The 22,642-nt window shown below is 42.8% G+C and overlaps 1 long non-coding RNA gene across 1 annotated transcript in view; it reads right to left on the reverse strand.

The window, feature by feature from the left end:
* The window catches only part of LOC123517684, an 86,795-nt gene extending 83,638 nt beyond the window's left edge, over positions 1–3,157 (reverse strand). Inside the window, exon 1 of the long non-coding RNA XR_006678538.1 lies at positions 3,128–3,157. This is a non-coding gene — a long non-coding RNA (uncharacterized LOC123517684). The remainder of the gene's footprint in view (positions 1–3,127) is intronic.
* Between the last annotated feature and the right edge of the window lie 19,485 nt (positions 3,158–22,642).

Genomic DNA, 22,642 nt, shown 5'->3' on the forward strand with positions numbered 1-22,642 from the left:
GAAATGCAATGCTGAAGAGAAAAGAGAAGGATGTATGAAAAAGGCGATCAGTCGAAAGAACAAATAAAGAAAGAAAATACGAGAGAAGAGGAGGAGGAAGGGAAGCAAAATATATACGATACGTGATGTGGAGGAGAGAAATAAGGCGACACAGAAACATGGCGAGAAGAGAGAGCAAGAGGAGACGTGGACTGTGAAAAGGAATGAGATGGAAAGGAGGATCCAGAGGCAGCAGGCAGGTAGCGAGTGAGAAAAATAACATGAAGAATGAGTCAGGGAGTGAGAGGAAAGCAAGGAAACGGGAGGTAGGGAAAGAGGCACAGGATGGAGCCAGGTGGAGGAGACAGGTGGAAGAGGAGGGAGCAGGTGGAAGAGGAGGAAGCAGGTGGTGAGGTAGGAAGTGTAATGCAGGCAGAAGTAGAGCAAAGAGCCTCGTCCATAATGCAGAGGCCGAGCCAGACAACACAAAGAGACCTGCCCGCCTCTACCCCGCCACTCCAGAAGACACGCAGATGACGGTGTGTTAAAGGTGCAGTGAAGGACGGGAGGTGCAGCGCGACGCCCCGAGCAGGACGCTTCGAGTGTGGGAAAAACAGCAGTGGAGGACTGGCACGTGCTTCAGAGGCACTGCACAGAGCAGGGAGGAGCGGAGCGGCACGAAGGCGGCCCAGAAAGTGAAGCAACGCAAACACTTCACCTGCAACTGTGAGATGAGATGACGTACAGCTCAACACTGTCAACATGATACATGTGTAGCGACAGGGAAGCAAATAACTGGCACCTTCAGTGACAGAGGCACGACAAAACACAAGGTTACACATTACGTAAAGTGTGACTAGTGACCAACACCTCGCTGAAAAAGGAGTTTGTACAGGCGACAGTGCCCTCTAATGAAATGTATAAACGAGACTAACATACACTGATGATTGGGCAGAGAGAAATGCAGTGAAAGGAAGAACACAAGACACAACCAGAAAAGATAAAACCTCTTCCATCAAACACATTACGAATAGACCCAACAAAAAGCCATGATAGGGATCGAAAGAAACAAACCACATCAAAGAAGGCAGTAATGAACACTTAAGTCAACTGATGCGATATAACCTTCATCATTTCATTCCTTGGCACTCTGGGGAAAGACTTCCTCCACATGCGGCAGTCTGGAAGTGCTGGGGAATCTTAAAGCAGGTATAAATAAGCGGAATGCGAACTTGAGCCCCTTGAAAGGGTGGGGGAAGAATGCGGCTCGACGCGCACGACTGCCGAGGCATAAACTGTGCTGGTGGTGTCTGCTTCCCGCCGCGACAAGTGAGAGAGCCTTGTCTCAGGGTTTTGGCGCCACTCACGACAGTCTGCCGCTGTAAAGCATCTATAGCGGGAGGTCACGAGAACAATAAAGGGATGAAATGTAGTACGCTAAATGGAAATACAGACAGTAATGTTCGCAAAACTGTACTTTACGTGAAAAGGAAGATACCCAAGAGTCACCAAAATTTTAAACGAATGAAAAGTTTAATACAAAAAAATAAATGATTAGGTAGATGAATAAGCATATATGAATAAAGAATAAGCATGGGTGAATGTCCCTTCCTCTAAACTATGAGAACTAAAAACATGAGAAACGAAATGCAAATGCTGGAAAAAAAAAGTTTACCTCTTCCCCTAGACTACGAAAGCTAGAAGAACAACGAAATACAGAAAACGGAAACAACAATACCAAACAAAAAATATTCCCCTTTTCCTTGAAAGGGAAACGAAAAAAAAAAACCTAATCGTGGTGGTCAGTTTAGTCTTGGCCGTGGCTCGTAGAAAAGAGTTACGGTCAAGTGGATGCGGTAACATGTGCAGTGCTTCGGTCCAGCTAACACACCCGAGCCGAGAGAGATAAGGCCTGGTAGACTAATGAAATATAGAAACCAAAAGCTGGAACGAGCAGGCGAGGCGAATCGTTTAAAGATAGTCAGTCTCCTGGTGCTGACGGCGACCTTCCTGCCCACCACTACCACCACACCGCCACCACCAGGAGGGAGCTCTGATAAGACAAGTCACTAGAAACGAATTTTTACGATAAGAGCAAAATTTCTTAATGTAAAATTGTGGAAAGAAATCATTAAGGCTCCCAGAGAGACAAATACTAAAAATAAAAAACAAACAAAAATAATCAAAACAACTCTCGTTAGCGAAGGAAAAAAAAATGGAAAAAATGTAAGGTGTCCAAACAGGCAAGCTTTGGAAAGAGGAAAAAATAGGATGAAGAAAAATTTCGTATAAATTGTAAGGCGGCGTAAGAAACGAATATTTAAACCTAGAAAAACAGATCTGAAAAATGTTCGCAAAACGCAGAGAATTTAAAGAGAGAGAGAGAGAGAGAGAGAGAGAGAGAGAGAGAGAGAGAGAGAGAGAGAAGAGAGAGAGAGAGAGAGAGAGAGAGAGAGAGAGAGAGAGAGAGAGAGAGAGAGAGAGAGAGAGAGAGAGAGAGAGAGAGAGAGAGAGAGAGAGACAGACAGACAGACAGACAGACAGACAGACAGACAGTCAGACACATACACACACACACACACACACACACACACACACACACACACACACACACACACACACACACACACACACACACACACACACCGCGTAGTGTAGTGGTTAGCACCTCGACTCGCAAGCAAGAGGGCCGGGTTCGAGTCCCGGGAAGCGGCGAGGTAAATGGGCAAGCTTCTTAATGTGTGGCCCCTGTTCACCTAGCAGTAAATAGGTACGGGATGTAACTCGAGGGATTGTGGCCTCGCTTTCCCGGTGTGTGTTGTGTGTGATGTGGTCTCAGTCCTACCCGAAGACCGGTCTAGGACCTCTGAGCTCGCTCCGTAATGGGGAAGACTGGCTGGGTGACCAGGAGACGACCGAGGTGAATTACACACACACACACACACACACACACACACACACACACACACACACACACACACACACACACACACACACACACATACATGGTATTACCTTCACCTCCTCCAACTTAAACTTTTGAAACACGTGATGCAGAGAAAATAATATAAAGAAAAAAACATATATATAAAAAAGAAAAACTTACAATGTCACTATAGAAGAAGAAATATAGCAAAATATTCCTTACCTTGCACGAGACGGCAGCGGCACTCACCACCTGAAGGGAGGAAAGAGAAACATGTTAAGCCACACACCATAAAGAAATCTGTGTGCTTACTTATTCATGTATTCTCAGCGCTGCTACCTGTAGACTCATCCGCTCAGGTGAGGCTTTATATAGAAACAGTTAAATAGATGAAAGAAAGACTCAGCTCAAAGTCACTGCAGGGGAGATAAATCCAGGAATGAATGAATACGAAAGATTTAGGGAAAGGGAGGTACTGGAAAGATAAACCCAGGCGTAGAATATTAACGAGAAAGGTGCTGCAGGGGAAAGGGAAATACAAGAAAGGTAAATAAATCCATTAATGAAATGTGAATTTTAAATAATGCTAAATTCAGGAAAAGAAAAATGCTGGAACGGTAAATTTTGAAAAGTGCACGAGAGAAAAATATATGATAAAAATTTGGAATAAAAAGACAAAAGAAAATAAACCAAAAATAGAAGAACACAAATAAGAAGAACAAGAGACATAAAAAAAGTGGAATCCAACACAAAGGCTTTCAATCCCACGCCAACTCTTGGATGTGGACTAGACGAGACTAGCTTCCCTGATTACCTGAAAACCCGCTAGTGGCAACAAATTTTAAGCACCATTCACACTGTCGACATCCACTTCACTGTGCTAAATTAATTGAAAAAAAAAATCTAACCTAGAAAATGAGAAAGATGGAAGATAGCAGTGTAGTAGTTAACACCTGCCCTGCTTAACTAATTGTCACGGACGTTGATGCCTTCACTGTAACAACTTAACCGAGTACATTATTCAAACTTTTATGCCTTTAGTAACCATGAAACCACAACGTATTATGACAGTTTTGAATGTACTATAGGGACATCAACAGTAGGAGTAGAAACTATCTTGTCTATAGTAGTGTATGCAACCTCTACAACAACAACAACAACAACAACAACAACAACAACATAAATCACATCGTACCATGACAATTTTGAGTGTACTATAGGAACAGCAACAGTAAAAGTAGGAACAATCTTGTCTATAATAGAGTAAACAACTACAACAACAAAAACTACAACAACAACAACAACAACAACAACAACAACAACAACAACAACAACAACAACAACAACCACAACAGACAACAAATCAGACGGAAATTCTACTTCCTTCTTGTATCCATGTAAAGTACGAGTATGCAGAGATAGATAGATAAAGAGAGAGAGAGAGAGAGAGAGAGAGAGAGAGAGAGAGAGAGAGAGAGAGAGAGAGAGAGAGAGAGAGAGAGAGAGAGAGAGAGAGAGAGAGAGAGAGAGAGAGAGAGAGAGAGAGAGAGAGAGAGAGAGAGAGAGAGAGAGAGAGAGAGAGAGAGAGAGAGAGAGAGAGAGAGAGAGAGAGAGAGAGAGAGAGAGAGAGAGAGAGAGAGAGAGAGAGAGAGAGAGAGAGAGAGAGAGAGAGAGAGAGAGAGAGAGAGAGAGAGAGAGAGAGCATCAGAGGACGGTCAACACAGTCTTCATGTCCACACACAGCCAAGTCAAATGAAATGTATGCAAATGATTCTGGAACTGCATATGCATGAGCTGCGGCGGAGAAGGGGCCTCCAGATCTTAAGCGTGGGAAGGGAGGAGGTTCAGTGTGTGGATTAGGTGAGGAATGGAGAGGAGCAGCTGGAGAAGAGGAGGAGAAAGGGAGGAAGGCTTGTTTTGGTGGTTCTAGTGGTGGTGGTGGTGGTGGTGGTGGTGGTGGTGATAAACAACCGAAACAAGAAATGGAAATGGATGAAGTTGAAGAAGATGAAGAAGAAGAAGATGAAGAAGAAGAAGAAGAAGAAGAAGAAGAAGAAGAAGAAGAAGAAGAAGAAGAAGAAGAAGAAGAAGAAGAAGAAGAAGAAGAAGAAGATGATGATGATGATGAGCAGAGAATAGAGAGAGAGAGAGAGAGAGAGAGAGAGAGAGAGAGAGAGAGAGAGAGAGAGAGAGAGAGAGAGAGAGAGAGAGAGAGAGAGAGAGAGAGAGAGAGAGAGAGAGAGAGAGAGAGAGAGAGACACAGACACACACACACACACACACACACACACACACACACACACACACACACACACACACACACACACACTTCAGACAACACCGTCTCTCAATACCCATCACAAAGGCGGCCATTCCATCCCGACTGAACTAACCTCGACAGGGCTGACCCACAGAGTCCGCGGCAACAGAACCCTCGTAACTAAGACCCAGACACAACACGCGACCATCTCAACAATCAAGATGAGGAGAATAATCAGTCCTCTTAGTTCTCTCGTCTTCCTTTTCCTCCTTTTCCTTCTCCTTTTGCGTCTACTGTAAATGTTTAACTCCCTCAATACTAATCAGCATTTTTACCATGATTTTTTGGGTGTGATTATACGATTTTATTTGCATTAGGAAGTGTCTATGGAGGTCAAAACATTATAGGCGAGAGGAGTTACTATTTTAATAACCCTATACATTTCTGAAGCTAAATAAAATCGCCAAATACTAACCAGAATGAATTTGAAAACGCGGCACGGTTCTAAAGGAGTTAAGCTACTATTATATATTTCTTATATTTGTTTTTTGTTTTCTTCTTTCCCTCTCTTTTTATTTAGTCTTTTCGTCCTCCACTTCCTTCCCTTTCTGCATTTTCAACAATAATAAAGTTTTCTTATCCTATATCACGTCTCACACTTTAGATTATATAGAGCAGCTTATCACAAAAGAAGCATGTAATGGACAGTAGTTTCGCTGTTCGATCTTTGTTCCTTTTTGTCGTTCTCCTTCTTGTCTTTGTCCTCGTCCTCGTCGTCGTCCTCTTTCTCTTTCCTCTGCGACTTTTACTACTCTAGGTACGTCCTTCACTTTAGATTGGATAGCATAACTTATCACAAGCTGACTCGAAAGGGCCAATAAGTTTGCTGCTGCCTTTTCTTTGTGTTTCTTTTATCCTCCTCCTTGTTTTCGTCCTCATTCTCCTCCTCTTGTGAATTTACTACCCAACATACACCCTTCAGTTTAGATTACATATAGTGTAGGTTATCACAAACACGCTGGTAATGGCCAATATGTTTGATGTTGTTTGTTCTTGGGTATTCCCTTTGTGCTTCTCGTCTTGTCTCCTCCTTCTCTTCCTCCTCTCAGCCACTGAACACCGAGGCGAACAAGCCCTGCGTCTCTGAGTGGCTGTTGAGTGTTCACCGCGACACTCTCTCCTCGTAAAGCTGAGAGGAAATCTGGTTTTCGGAAGCCGCAAGTCCTAAAGGCGGTCCACAGGCGGCTTTCTCCAGACATTCATAGAGGAATTTGCATTTACATGACCGCTAACACCGCTGGGACGCCGCTGCAGACTTTTTTGTTGGAACCTTCAGTAAAAAATTACCTTAATACGGGAGCGAGACATTTTGAATCGCCGACACTTGAAAGTCTTGAAGTCTTTCTTACAACGCCGATATTTTCTTGCCAATGTATACAGCGCACGTGCAGCTTCCTCCAATCCACCTGTATTTTTAGTTGCTGCTTTTGTTTTTCTTTTTCATTCCATTTTTTTTCCTTCTTTACGTGACTCCTGGAAAATGAGTAAATTTCGTCATCTTTTATTTTCAACATATAAAATCCTTGCCCGCATAAAGTAAGAAGAACAAGATATCACATTTTAAGGATAGTCTTCGTATTCCAATATTTACTAGATGACAAATTCTCCAAACACAGTGGCGTTTTATTTCAACTATTTTCATCAATGTGTTCTATTAATAGATAGGGAGATTTTCGAAGGTTGTTTTTATGATTCTAGATATATTTCAAGAAAGGTTATGAAACATCTACATTAAGTGAAAATATGCTTCTTGACTAGTAAAAACAGACTGAGAGAGAGAGAGAGAGAGAGAGAGAGAGAGAGAGAGAGAGAGAGAGAGAGAGAGAGAGAGAGAGAGAGAGAGAGAGAGAGAGAGAGAGAGAGAGAGAGAGAGAGAGAGAGAGAGAGAGAGAGAGAGAGAGAGAGAGAGAGAGAGAGAGAGAGAGAGAGAGAGAAAGGAGTCTCAAAATGCATATCTTTATTAGCGACACTAATGCTTACTTTGGCCCTCGCCTCAACTCATTCGCTACGTATTCAGCTTGGCCTCAGTCACTATTAACTACAGTAATCCACTCGACTTCACACATACACAAACCACAAGGTATAAGGTATAACTCACTCACCATCTTCACACCTCCACACAAACCACAAACCATTAACGCCTTGAGTGCCATGACTCGTTATCATATTCATTCTGGTGACTATTTCGTGATTTTATACAGCTTTAGAAATTTATGTGAGGGATTAGAATAGTGAAGACTGGCCATTAATAATCTGACCTCCACAGACCCTTGCTAATGTCAATAAAATGCTCAAATCGTACACATATCTCAAGGTAAAAAGGTGTCCCAGTACTGAAGAGGTTAACTCAACACCAGCCTTAACTCACCACAATCTCCACCTAAGCCACAAGACACACAATTTCACTCGCCACACAAGCCACGAGCCAATGGTACGGACAGAGATAAGGAATGGGGCATCAGAGGACACATTCCCGTCGTCATTTCCAGCCCTCACTGCCACATCAATTCCACGTTTCCTCTCCAGGCCACTCCACGACGCTGCGTTTATCTTAAGCCACCCTTGAGTCTGCGCCTGGATGATCTTATATTCTCGTCCATCATACTTGAACCAAAACCATGGCCCCTCGTAACGCTACCCTCCTTACTGCTACTGCTACTGCCACTGCTACTGCTGCTGCTACTGCTACTGCCAAGGCCGTTCCTATGGTCACTGCCACTTCTGTTGATATTGTCGCTATCCACTCTTGTTACTGTTTATGTCTGTTGTTGTGGTCTGTTGTGTGAGTGTAACTTTTGTCTATTACATTTGTTTTTGTTTTGTTTTTGCCAGTAACTTTTGATAGCGTTGTTATTGTCGCTTTTTTTCGAGGTTTTGTCGCTTATAGAGTGCATAACTTTGACGTGAAACATACATGCAAGCATACACATCAACTGACCGCTTCAGCACCGTAGGGAATATTATGTTTGTTACTCTTACTTAAAGTGAAAGTGACAAGTAATTCTTCTCTTGAACATTTATATCATCTTTTTCTTCTTCAGTGAAGCTTAACTTTCCTCATCCTTTACTCTCAACAAAGATGGACGGTGATTCCCTAAAAAATTTAACTGCTAACTTTATATTTTTTCTTCCTAAAACAGTTTCCATGAAGTTAGGTGTTCTTTGTCGCCGCACCAATTGTTTTCCTCATCCTTGTCGTTTGCTCTTTACAGGGCCTCACCAGTCTATATATGAAGTAATGCTTCCACACTTGGTGGGATTTAACTCAGTTTTAAATACGGTGAAGTCAAAAGCTTTTCGTCTCAATGATTCCTTTACCCTAACAGGCTTGGTTGCTTTTCTCATTCATCGCCGCAATGTTGCATGTCTTGCTTATACTGTTTGTATCGTGGTGGCTTGTTTTGTACTTCATAACTGCATACTGCCCCTCATACATATTCTCACTACTTTTCTGTCTATCTTACGAATGAAATGCTTAACTTTTATGTAAATTTAATTAGTATTTTTTAGATTTCTTCATATTTTTGTTTTTCCTTCCTCCTACGAACAAAACAGTTTTCAGAGTGGAGTGATACAGAAACTAAATCGGCCAACGTTTTCGCTTTTTCTCCTACAGATTTTCTTTTTTTATTTCGGATCGGCATTGTGAGTGGGTTTCCCTTTCTTCTATTTTTGTGCCTTTGAACGATATCTTTTACACGTGAAACACACACACACACACACACACACACACACACACACACACACACACACACACACACACACACACACACCGCGTAGTGTAGTGGTTAGCAGGCTCGACTCACAATCGAGAGGGCCGGGTTCGAGTCCCGGTGCGGCGAGGCAAATGGGCAAGCCTCTTAATGTGTGGCCCCTGTTCACCTAGCAGTAAATAGGTACAGGATGTAACTTGAGGGGTTGTGGCCTCGCTTTCCCGGTGTGTGGAGTGTGTTGTGGTCTCACTACTACCCGAAGATCGGTCTATGAGCTCTGAGCTCGCTCCGTAATGGTGAAGACTGGCTAGGTGACCAGCAGGCGACCGAGGTGAACACACACACACACACACACACACACACACACACACACACACACACACACACACCACGACTCAGTCATTACCAACATTCTCTTCCCAGTTACTTGATCTCATGGTGTCCTCGTTGTCTTCTCTCCTTTCACCTCTTGTCTCCTCACGCCATCCTTAACCCTCTTCCCCTCATTAGAGCCTGGGGATCATAATGGTAGTGCCAGCCACCTCCATTATTGGTCTGGGTTCTCACATTTCCCCTCAGTTCTTGTCTCTTTTCCCTCCTTTCCTACTTGCCTCTCTCCTCCAATACCTCTCATTTTCCTTCCAGAGTACTGCCTTCCTGTCTTTCTTCTTATTCCATCTCCTGCTTTCTCTCTCTCTCTCTCTCTCTCTCTCTCTCTCTCTCTCTCTCTCTCTCTCTCTCTCTCTCTCTCTCTCTCTCACGTTCGTTCACTCACTCTGATTTTCTTTCTCGCTTTTCCAATTACGTATTTTGGTTCCCCGCTTTATTCCTCTGACTAGCGAACATTCCTCCATTCTCACTTTCTCCAGCTTTTCGAATACATTTTTCTCCCTTCGTCTTGGTTTCTTTCTCTCATTTCCTTGCTTCATTTTTCTTCCACCTTTTTTTCCCTTTCACCTTAGTTTTCTCTTTCTTTATTCATTTTTCACAGTGCTTCCCTTTGCTTCTTCTTTCCACCTTCGTCTTCTTTTCTAGTTATCTTCCCTATCTTCGTTTCTTCCTTTGTCCTTTCCTTCCTTCTTTCCTCTCTTTATCTAATTCTTTGTTTTTTTTCTAACTCTATTTCTCTCTCTTTTTTTCCTTTCACCTTCATCTCCTTTCCTAGTTGCTTTTCCTCTATCTCTCCCTACTCTTATCTCTTTCCAAACTGCCTTTTCCTACATTCCTCTCAGCCATTTCTCCTTTCCTAATTGCCTTCTTTCCTCCTTTTTGCACTCTTTTCTTTACTATCGTTCTTCCCTTCGTCTCTACCTCCTCTCTCCTTTCCTAAATGCCTTTATTCCCTACTTACCTGTCCATCTCTCTCTCTCTCTCTCTTTCTCTCCTTTTCTAACTGTCTTTCTTCCCTCCCTCCCTGTCTATCTCTCTCTCTCTCTCTCTCTCCTCTTTCCTAACTGCCTTTCTTCCTTCCCTCCCCTCCTTCCCTGCCTTCCTTTCTTTCCACCAGCCGCCGCCTCCCACCACTTCATTATTTCCTCTTTATCAGTGAAGGTCCAAGCAACACACAGGCGGCGGCGGGCCAGGGTGGGGGATCCAGGGACCGCGCCCCCGCCGTCGAGCCTTCACAATACTTGAATAACACTGCTCCTCCTGGATTCTTAATTAGATGCGAGTTCATGATGAAAGGAACTTGTGAGGCCAACCTAATTAAGGCAGAGATGTGGTGCGGTGTGGTGAGGTTGGTTGTTGGGTGGGTGGGTTGAGGTGGGTTGAAGTTGGTGTTTTGTTGGGTGAGAGGGTTCTGCTGAGGGGAGATGTACTAAGGAGTGTTGAAGGGGATAGGCAGGTGAAAAGTGTTGCATTATGGAGTGCGGTAAGGCTAGAGGTTATGTTTTAAAATGGTGAGGGGTCGTAGGAGAGATGGTGAAGGCTCTGAATAGGGAACCATACACTGGTATACACTGCACGGGTATAAAAATTAGATTGTGTTATGAAGTGAGTGGAGTAAGGAGGTGAATGAGGCTATGTTTTGAAATATATTATGTCTCGGGAGGTGGTGGTGATGGCTGAGTTGTGTTAAAGTTGAACTGAAGTGTAAAGAATGTGAAATTGCTGAAGAAAGTAGTCGTACTATAGCTTTTTATGTAAGAGAAGAAAACTGGCCAAGGACAACATAAAATGAAAAAAAAGGCCCATTTGTTGCCAGTTAGTTACCAGTTCCCTTGCAGATCCGAGAAAGTTAGACAAAAAATAAGAGAAAAATGTCTTCAAACCTCCCTCTTAAATGAAGTCAAGTGATAGGATGTTGGACATACAGAAGCAGGTAAGGAGTTCCAGAGTTTACCAGAGAAAGGTATGAATAATTGAAAGTACTAGTTTACTCTTGCATTAGAGAGTTGGACAGAGAAGGGATGAGAGGAAGGAGAAAGTCTTGAGCAGAGAGGCCGCAGGAGAAGGGGAGGCATGCAGCTGGCAAGATCAATAGAGCAGTTATTGTAGAAGAGTGGAATTTGTCTATATTAAAAGCCCATTCACAGCTATTGCCTCTCAAGCAACCTTTAGTAATGATTTCGAGAGTCACAACACACACACACACACACACACACACACAGCCCGGTAGCTCAGTGGTTAGAGCGCTGGCTTCACAAGCCAGATGACCGGGGTTCGATTCCCCGGCCGGGTGGAGATATTTGGGTGTGTCTCCTTTCACGTGTAGCCCCTGTTCACCTAGCAGTGAGTAGGTACGGGATGTAAATCGAAGAGTTGTGACCTTGTTGTCCCGGTGTGTGGTGTGTGCCTGGTCTCAGACCTATCCGAAGATCGGAAATAATGAGCTCTGAGCTCGTTCCGTAGGGTAACGTCTGGCTGTCTCGTCAGAGACTGCAGCAGATCAAACAGTGAATTACACACACACACACACACACACACACACACACACACACACACACACACACACACACACACACACACACACACATCAGAGGAAATACAGTCTAACATTTCTAACGTTAACCAGTGTGTACGCACGTAATGCTCTGTTAAACAATATTGATTAAGCCAAGTCCGGAACTATTACGGGTCGTCTTGCCATTATCAGTCACAGTATAGAAAAGTGATTCAGGGGATGCAGTGGTAAGTGATGCTGTGTTGTGGTCGTAGTGTAGAAGAGGGAGTAAGTTAGGAGGAGACGAGGAAGAATTGCTACAGAATCGAGAAACAAATTATAGATGAAGAATTCTTAACTATGAAAATTATAAGGAGAGCTACAACAGAGAGAGAGAGAGAGAGAGAGAGAGAGAGAGAGAGAGAGAGAGAGAGAGAGAGAGAGAGAGAGAGAGAGAGAGAGAGAGAGAGAGAGAGAGAGAGAGAGAGAGAGAGAGAGAGAGAGAGAGAGAGAGAAAGCGTATTATTTAATTATCTACAATGAACATTTAAAAAAAAAAAAAACTCCCTCACGATAAAATGTCTTGCGGATTAATTCATGAAAGTCAGCGGGTGTAAAAACAGTTGACAATTAATTCATTCCGCATGCATGAAAAAAAAAAAAGAAAAAATAAGCGAACGCGGAAATAAATGTTTTAGAGTCGCAAATTAAAACTGACGTAACGAAATCAAGAAAGACAGACGAAGTTATGAACCACAAACCACAACTTTTCCTCATTATTAGGAAGACAAGAGGAAGGAAGGGAGGAAAGAATATGACGAGCTTACTGAATGAATGAATAAAAGGAAAGAAGGAGAATAAATGAAGGAAGGAATGTAGCAAGCTTGGTGAATGAATAAGTGAAAGAAGGGAAGGTAACAAGTTTATAGTGAATGAAATAATGAATGTGGTGAACTTACTCAATGAATGAATGAAGAAAAGGATGTAGGAAGCTTAGTGAATGAAGGAGTGAACGTGACGAGTTTAGTGAATGAAGAGAAGTTCAAAAATAATGGTATGCAAAACTCAATAAATATAAACTCACTCTAATCATGAACTAAAGGGAAAAAATTAATGATATGAACTGAATTGAATTAAGAAAGAAAACAAACAAGAAATTGAGAAGAAAATGTGACGAGTTTAGTTTATGAAGAGAAGTTAAAAACAATAATGGCATACAAAACTCAATAACATATAAACTCACTCTAATCATGAACTAAAGAGAAAAAAAAATTAGAATGACTAGAACTGAATTGAATTAAGAAAGAAAACAATAAGAAATGAAGAGGTAAATGTAACGAGTTTAGTTAATGAAGAGCTCAAGAAATAATGGCATACAAAACTCAATAACATACAATCATGAAATAAAGAAAAAAATAGAATGACTAGAACTGAATTGAATTAAGAAAGAAAAAAACAAATAAAAGACATCCATTTTAATCAGGAAATGTGAAATGAAAAAAAAAAATAAAACTGGAACATGCATCAGCAAAAAAAAAAAAAAAAAAAAAAAATCTAATAAACTAAGCACGAGAAATCAAATTAAACAGACAAAATTAATTGGAATCATCAACTACGAAATAAAAGAAGGACATCCAAATAAATTAACAGAACACTCGTAATTACAAGAACGGGGCACCACCAAAAAAAAAAATAAAAAAAATTAATGAACGAAACTTGTGTTAATTACGTACGAAAAAAATAATAATAAAAAGAAGAAGAACCCGACCACATGAATTGACGGAGTTAGTTGCATGGGAGAAAAACGTGACGAAGAAATGCGAAAATTAATAAACGCACGTCCTTCTCTGTCACTGCGAGCGGGAAAGATTCAAGAGAAGCCCGCCAACCACATCACAGCAACACAACGCCTTCCCTGACCAACCTTCCCTCCACTGACCAGACATGAAGAAGAAGGAGGAGGAGGAGGAGGAGATGGTGGAGGGAGAACAGGAGTGGTGGTGTGTGAAGAAAGTGATTATATAACACTATAGTTTATACCAGAAATTAAATCTATTTGTTGCTGTCACGAAGAGAGAATGTCCCCTTGACACGCTAAGCAGCCACACACACACACACACACACACACACACACACACACACACACACACACACACACACCGGTAGAACATACGCGTCTCTCTTAATCCGTTTTATTAACCTCGAGGAATTATCAGCAGTTTAATAGCACACCACACACTCTTTTCCAGTGAGTTTAACGTTTTCCTTCAATATTATCCGTTGGGATCAGCTTAGAGTCCAGCGATAGACGGGTTTTGTGAGAGCATCAGCAGATTAAAGGACTTTGAACTAAGAAGACACATGAAATACAGTGGTAGTTAGTGTGGGTTTACTCCAGTCACCACAAATGTACCATAGAGTGACGCTGATATACATTTCCTTAATAAGATTCCTGGACGTCGATGCTACGGGGAGGAGACGAAGATGGAAACTAAATGGATAAACTTTACCTATACAAACAGAAGAATGGTATCTTTATCTCAAACTTTCAGCCGTAACTTTTCCTGTCGACCTTATATCAATCAATCAATTGTGGCTTCACCTATAACTTTTAGAAATGAGACTCGAGGAGGTTATGAAATTCTCCCTTCAGTCGTGTATCAGAAGTTTGTGTGATGTTCTTGTTTGTTCTTATTCGTTAGTTATTGGGCTTCACAGATACGTGGGGAAGAAAGTAGAACGCGCTTCAAACACAGTGGGAGTCGATACCAAGATGAAAGGATCCACAATAATGCACAGAAGGAAACCGAAGCCTGGAAAAGAAAACCAAAACGAAACTTTGAGGAAAAGAAGAAGTAAGGTAACTAAAAACAAATAATAAAAACAAATAAATGAATAAATAAGTCCTTAGTTAAAGAAACCACACTTAGGAAACACAGAATCGATAAAAAAAAAAAAATGAAAGGAACCAAAATAATGTACAGAAAGAACCAAAAACTTGGAAGAAATGACAAAACGAAAAATAAACATAACACAGATAACGTAACTGGAAGAAGGAAAGACTATTAGTGAAAGAAACACTTAGTAAATCAAACCAAAACGGTACCGCACACTTAAAAGAAGACAAAAAAAAAAATAATGAGTACAAGAAAGAATAAAAAGCAAAAGCCAGAGGAAGATGGAGGAGCACAGAGAAAAGAAGGGAGCATTATAACCCACAAAAAAAGCAGAACAAACATAAAGTATCAAGCCAACTGGGACTTCCACAGGCCGATAAAGCTGAACAACGCATACAAACCCCACGTAGTGTAAACATACCAAATAAAACACCAAAAAATACATTCAAAACACGCCAAAACGAGGTCCATTATAACCATTAAGTTGCCAATCAGATTATTTTTTTTTACTCCCTCTCCCTCCCTCCTCTCTTCTGTTCGAAATAAAAGAAAATATTTTGTAGGTTTACTAGGCCTAAGGGTGTATAGGCCTAACTGGTCCTAATGTAATGCGCTGGACCTGGTGTCGTTGGTCCAAACGTGGTCTTACACAGTTAAAGCCATTTCAGCCCATATCGACGTTGCCTAATTGAATATAATCCCAGTAGCATTAGTCAGAGAGAGAGAGAGAGAGAGAGAGAGAGAGAGAGAGAGAGAGAGAGAGAGAGAGAGAGAGAGAGATGGAATATGCGAAAACCACCAGGGAAAAAGATAAAAAAGAGAAGAAAGATTAGTGGAAGAGGAAGCAAGAGATAGGAGAGCAATTTTCGAGAGAGAGAGAGAGAGAGAGAGAGAGAGAGAGAGAGAGTGACCTGACCTGACCACCACACCGAGAGGACGTGCCTACCTGTACTCCCCAGTCAAGGTAGCAACACTCAAGGAAAGTGAAACTTTGTGCCTCTAAACACGTGTGAAGTGTTAGTGTTAGTTACTGCTCAACATAAAAACATATTCTTGTGAGAAACTTACAGTGCTGCAAGCGTCAACTTAAGTGATAACACGCCATACATACAAATACCAAGAGTGAAGTCTCAAGCGACAGCTGCGAGGTACGAGACCAGTGTGTGCTTAGACTGGCCACCACTGAAAAACTGTGTGTGTCAGCAACATTTTGTGACAAACTGTGAGCGTTAGTAACCTACTCAGTGATCTAATGCACCTTACTGTGATCTAGAGTGTAACCTGTCATGGCTGGCAATCCGGGAAACCACTCTCTTATTGCTCGACCTCCAGGGTTATTTGGGTACGCTCCGCGGCAATGGTGTGCGGTGTGCGGTAAAACCACCGCAGACAAACCCTCTGTCAACTGCAACACCGACGAGTGCCCAAACTCCTGCCACACACACTGCCTAAGGGATAGTACATCATTTGACTGCAGCGAGGTAGGCAACCTGCGTGAGGCTCAGGAGTCAATGCACACGTGGAGTACCTGAGCAAAGAGCAGCACCAACCCCACAGCACGACCTCACTGAACAACACGACGAGGACAGTGATCTGTTACGCCTTGACAAGCCTGAGCTCATTAAACTAAACAAGTCACTCCGTAAGGAACTAAGGAGTAAAAAAGCCATCCTTAACTTGTTTGAGCCTCACACTCACCACATCGCTGAAAACAGGGAGTACTTGGTGTCCGTCATCCACTTCCTTGACAGGATTGTGGCGCTCAGATCAAGCCTAGAGGAATTAGATACAAATTCCATCGCCTGCACCGCAAGCTCGGAGAGGATCGACAAGGAGTGGCAGCAACACGTGACCAGCAACGAGGCAGCCCGTAGCTGGTGGACCTCAGGTAAACCACGTGTTTTCCAGACCCCTCGAGTATCTAGCCAGATAAATCCCCATAATCTTGAAAGCACTTCCTGCCCACCTGGCCGGACCTCACAAGTGCAGAGTCAGGTCAATTCCGCCCCACCAGTAGCTGCTCCCAACCCTGCTTCCAGCCCACCTGCTTCCAGCCCACCTGGCCAGACCTCACACGTGCCTAGTCAGGTGAATCCCACCTCCCAGAGGTTGCTACCAGCCCTGCAACCACCACTTCCGCCACCACAACCACTACTATCTCCACCTCTACCACCACAACCGTAGAGCCTATATCCACTGACGTCACCACCACCTCTACTGTTCCTTCTACGTCCACTGACCGACCCATCACCCCCACCACTGACGCATCCACAACTCAAACTGCGCCTCTCCAACCACCTGCCTCTGACTCACCACAAACAGGGATTACGGGAACTCCACCCCCCAACCAACCAAACCAAGTCCTCAACAATCACCGCTCTGCTCGAAGACAACAACAACAACAACAAACACATCGTGAGAGAACATCACAAACAAACGCAGCCTCCCCACCCAGAACCCAGCACCCCCCACGCCGCAGCGCACCAGCCGCCCGCCACCCCCCTGCCGGGCCGCGCGCACGACCTGGACAGCGAGCCGAGCCACCGCCCTCCGCTATCCCAGCGCCTGCCACCCGTCCACCTCACAACTCACGGCAAAACACTAGCCAGCACAGACGTCCAAGCACGTACTGCCGTCACTGCAGGAAGAGAGGTCATTCCACGGAAGACTGTACCAGGAGGACGAGGTGTGAGCATTGTAACCGCCTGGGCCACACACATCAGGACTGCCTCACACGCCTCAACCAGGAGCGGCAGGAAAGGTTATTTGCTCACCTCATAAACGAGCAAAACCGGACGAGAGACCTCGTGTTTCAGTCTCTCCAGAGAATCACCACTCCCACGACAAGAGATTGGTCCCCCCCTTACGCCCCCCCGGCACCACCACAGTATTACCGCCACAACAACTGGAGCAATGGCGGGCGCTGCCGGGACAAGCTCACTATTCTGTCAGCCAATGTTAGGGGTCTGCAGACTAACATCGGCGACCTGACGCACAGTCACGTGCTGCCTCACAACCCTGACGTCATTGCCACAGTGGAGACCTTCCTAAACTCCTCGGTGCCCGCCAACTACGGACAGCTGCAGGACTACACAACATGGCACCGCCGAGACAGAACGCATGGCACTTTTGGTGGTGTTGCCGTGTGCTTTAGGAAGTCTCTCTCTGTACAGGTGGTGGAAGTAGACATGCCAGAGCACCTGGAGCTCATATTTTTTAAGGTGTGGACACACAATAATGAAGCAGTGCTCCTTTGTGTGTGTTACCGCCCTCAGTGGCAGGGAAGTGAGCCTGTTGTTGATGGCCACTCGTCCTCCCAACACCATATCAAAGCCAGCGTCCCTCAGGGCAGTGTCCTCGGCCTCTGTTGTGGTGTGTATATTTCAATGACATACTGCAACTAGTCCCCGAGGCCAAAGCTTATGCAGACGACTGCACCCTCACCTTCATCAGCGACAGGAACCACCGGCAGAACACGGTGGACAGAATCAACGCTGTCCTGCAAGTTAGCAGAGCTGCCGCTGGCAAATAACCCTCGCCCTGAGAAAACTCAAGTCCTGCACATCTCCAGGCGGCGAGAAGACGCCCATCCCCCAGCCTTCTTTCTTGAAGGCAAAAGGCTGCCTTTCCAGCAGTCTATCTCCATCCTGGGGGTGGAAGTAGACGCAGAGAGAGAGAGAGAGAGAGAGAGAGAGAGAGAGAGAGAGAGAGAGAGAGAGAGAGGCGTGAACGAGTGGCTAAAGTGCTAGTGTGACACCAATAAGTGCAGTGAAAGTGTGTAATTATATACTATTATCAAATTATCAACTTGTCTCACTTCTGTAAATATTGTGTATTTTCTTTTGTTGACCATAGTCTCAGAGAGAGAGAAAGAGAGAGAGAGAGAGAGAGAGAGAGAGAGAGAGAGAGAGAGAGAGGAGGAAAACGAAAATGTGACAAGGATAATGGAAATAGGAAGGAACTAGTAGAAAAAAAAAGAAAAAAAGGCAGAAGAATTTGAATAAAAATAGGAAAAATATAAAATGAGCAAGGAAAATCATGCAAAGAGAGAGAGAGAGAGAGAGAGAGAGAGAGAGAGAGAGAGAGAGAGAGAGAGAGAGAGAGAGAGAGAGAGAGAATGAGATATATAAATCATTCGATACAAGACCGACTGAAATAAAAAAAAAAACAATTAAAGCAAAATCGAAATATGACTAAAAATTAAATAAAGAAAGAATAAAAAGAAAAAAAACGAAAAAGAAACAGAGGAAGGAAAGTGTTAAGAGAAAGAGGAGACAGTATTAGCAGAGGAAGGAGAAAAGACGAGAGCGGAGAGGAGAGAAAAAAAGAGAGGAACAATATATTAGAATGTGGAAAGGACAAGAGAACAGAAGAAAAGAGAGCGCAACAGGAGAGAAAAAGGTAAAAGAAGAGAAGAGAAAAAGAGGAGAGGTGAGGAAAAATCAGGAGACGAGAGGAGAGGAGTAAGAGAAAAAGAAAAGAGAAATGGTGAGTATATCCAGTAAATATGCGAAAAATAAAGGAAGAAACATGAATTAAAGCAAACATAACAGAATATAAAGCTGTATCGGAGAGAGAGAGAGAGAGAGAGAGAGAGAGTGTGTGTGTGTGTGTGTGTGTGTGTGTGTGTGTGTGTGTGTGTGTGTGTGTGTGTGTGTGTGTGTGTGTGTGTGTGTGTGTGTGTCCCTCAAGAGAACGGTCAGCGGATAATTGAATGCTGCCTAAGCCAAAGAGAAAGGAGGATGCCCGAGGGAGGCACGCCAAGGAACACAAACACTCTGACGCAATAAGAGACAAACAAGGACTGACCAGCAACACTCACTTTTAAAACACAACACCTTTTAATTTTTTGTATCCGGGCTTATTACAACCAGGCAACACACACACACACACACACACACACACACACACACACACACACACACACACTAGAGAGAGAGAGAAGGACAGACTTGCAACACTATTACGAGAAACATTTTATAACACATGACGTTTCTACATTTTTTTTTTTTCATTCCAAAACCACTGTCTAATTTATAGTTATAATATTATGTTACCCCATTTTCTTGATCCCAATACGTGAGAAGGCTGTCCCTAATTCAAAATGCTTTGTTCGTTCGTTAAGGAGTAATTTTCAAAGATTACGGATATTATTACATGGAACTCAATTATTTCCTTATTGTAAGTGAAAAATTTCTATTAAGCTGTTAGTATAATCATTACAATTACGAATACGTGTTTTGCTGTTAACACAACCATGAACATTTGCTAAGCTATGAGTAGATACATGAAAGCACACTTAGACTGCCAAATACGGAGGAAAATGTTTAAGGATTAGAAAGATTGATATTCACTTACTATATATTTCTCTCCTTTATCTTCTTAGATTTGATGATGAGGGAGAAAAAGAAATCAGCATGTACATCAAAATAGTTTAAGTGAAGCTTGAATACATTACGGGAAATTATGAAAAATAGTAAATTTCAAGTGTTTAGAATCTGACCTTTTCTGGAGACCCAAATTCCTTATGTTCTTTTGTCCCAATCCATCACAGCAAACCTCAATACAATCTCTTTCTGTTTCTCCCTCTGTTCAGCTCTTATCCCTTGTGTATATTGAAAGATAATGCTCAAAACTCTACATTTTGTTAGGAGGTTGTGAGGTTCAGAGACATCCATGTTCCTGCCAGCAGCCTCGCCCCCGAAGCCTGCATGACGACAACCTGTACGGGACGATCGACTGCCTGATTGATTTAGTGAGGGAAGGAGGTCATCTGACGCGCTACGATGTGGTAAGAGTCTGGCAACACAGTATACATATTGCACGTTATTGTTCCCAGAAGGCGGACTGAGTAAGGATGTTAGTGATTCTGGAAAACTTATAATGTATTTAGTGTAAGAGTTTAGTATAAAAGTTTAGTTTGTTAGAGAGTGGTAGTCATTGGAATTATGTTATGTATTGTGTGTTGTGGTCAATCTAATATCTATCTGCCTCTCTATCTATCTACCAGTGAGACACAATCATGATAATTTCCAATATGTATCATATAATAAACACCGTTACTTTTCCAGCCAGCTGTCTTCCACTGCGGCACTCCCTGCGGCACTAAGGTAACTGGCATTTGCTCTCACCTGCCATCCACCATTCAGTGCCCTCAGTCACTCTCTGGCCACGATGACGCCACTAATGGGCCGCCAGAGGGGACTGTATTCACGTTTTTTTGGCCTTGTCCGTTCGTGTGTGTGTGTGTGTGTGTGTGTGTGTGTGTGTGTGTGTGTGTGTGTGTGTGTGTGTGTGTGTGTGTGTGTGTGTGTGTGTGTGTGTGTGTGTCTTTCTGTTTGCCTTTGTTTTTGTACCTGTCTGTTTGTCTGTTTGTATGTTTGTTCGTCTTTGTCTTTTTTTTTCTTTTGTCTGTCTGTTTGTATGTTTGTTCGTCTTTGTCTTTTTTTTTCTTTTGTCTGTCTGTCTTGCTGGCTGGATGGAAGGTTAGCTGGCTGGGTGTCTGACTCTCTGTGTCAGTCTCGACCTAATTATCTCTGACTGCTTGTCTCCCCGTTTTACCTTTGTGTCTGTTTCTGTCTTTCTGTCTGGTTGGCTGGCTGACTGCTTGATTCTCTCTCTCTCTCTCTCTCTCTCTCTCTCTCTCTCTCTCTCTCTCTCTCTCTCTCTCTCTCTCTCTCTCGCTCCCCGTCCCTTCATCTACATAATGCCCTTCCCTTGGCTCTTCCTTGCCAATAACACAAATTAATGGAGCGTTTGGTGAAATTACGGCTTCCCTTCCCTTCCCTTCCCTTCCTTTCCTCGGATCCCGCCCCTGTCCATCCAACAGGTACTAAACACACGAGCTGCCACCTGATGGAACAATTACACCTGCCGGAGGAGCCGAAATGAAAACAAAGCAAGAAGGCGGCGAGAGAAAAGGAAAGTAATGATAAGATTGCAAGAGTGCTAAGAAACGTTTTAGATGCCGCAAGTGAAAAGATTGAAAAAAATGAAAAAGAGAGAGTACTGAAGCCAAATTAGGTTATTAGTAAAGGATTTGATTAGTCGTACAGTGAAGCAGAACTCCTTGTGACAGTCATGGAAGTGAAATGTGTAACAGCTGGTTCTATATGACGTGTACTTCGGTGAAGGTTTGTTTATAAATGAGAAGTCTTGAGTGGTGGAATAGCAACAAAAAAAAGTTAGTGGATAAATGATGGTATTTTTTTTTTTTTATGACATCAGGTTCTATCGTTTTTTTTTTCTAATATATAATGTTAATTTTTCTTAAAATCATTTAAAACTATTGGGAAAAATCAATGTAGGATATAATTAATAAAAAATAGCGATAAGGGACGGCATAAATTCAATGGAAGTTCAGATTTTCTTATTTATTTTTATTAGTTTTTCTTTTTTTTATGTAAGAGGGACAACCGGTTAAGGGCAACATAAAATGTGATAAAAATAAAGAGCCTACTGAGGTGCCGGTTCCTTAAAAGTGAAAAAGAAAGGGGACTTCTTGGCTGGTATTAGAGTCATCATTTTTTTATTTCACAATTTTAAATATTGAGGGAAGAATGTATGTGTGGGTAGGTGTATGTAGTTTTGTGTGAAGGAAGAGAGTTGAATTTAGAGGGAAGGTTGTGACTGCCCTCTTGTGTTGTTAAACACAAAGGGAAATGTTCAGTGAGGTCACAGCTGGCTTTAATGACAAGTTCACACCACCCCCTGAACCAGTGCTATTACACCTCACTGGGAGTAATCATCGTTTCGGCAGGTGTCTACTGCCTAACATTATTATATAGATCTTGAAACAACACATTATAAATTACATGCAGTTAATAGTATCAAGGTCTCTGAATAGTTATAAAGTAAGCAGTGGCCATTTATTCTCCTGTAGTACGGCCAACTATGAATCACCAGAGAAAATTATGATATATA

The sequence above is a fragment of the Portunus trituberculatus genome, chromosome 42, assembly GCF_017591435.1.
Source record: "Portunus trituberculatus isolate SZX2019 chromosome 42, ASM1759143v1, whole genome shotgun sequence".
Lineage (NCBI taxonomy): Eukaryota > Metazoa > Arthropoda > Malacostraca > Decapoda > Portunidae > Portunus > Portunus trituberculatus.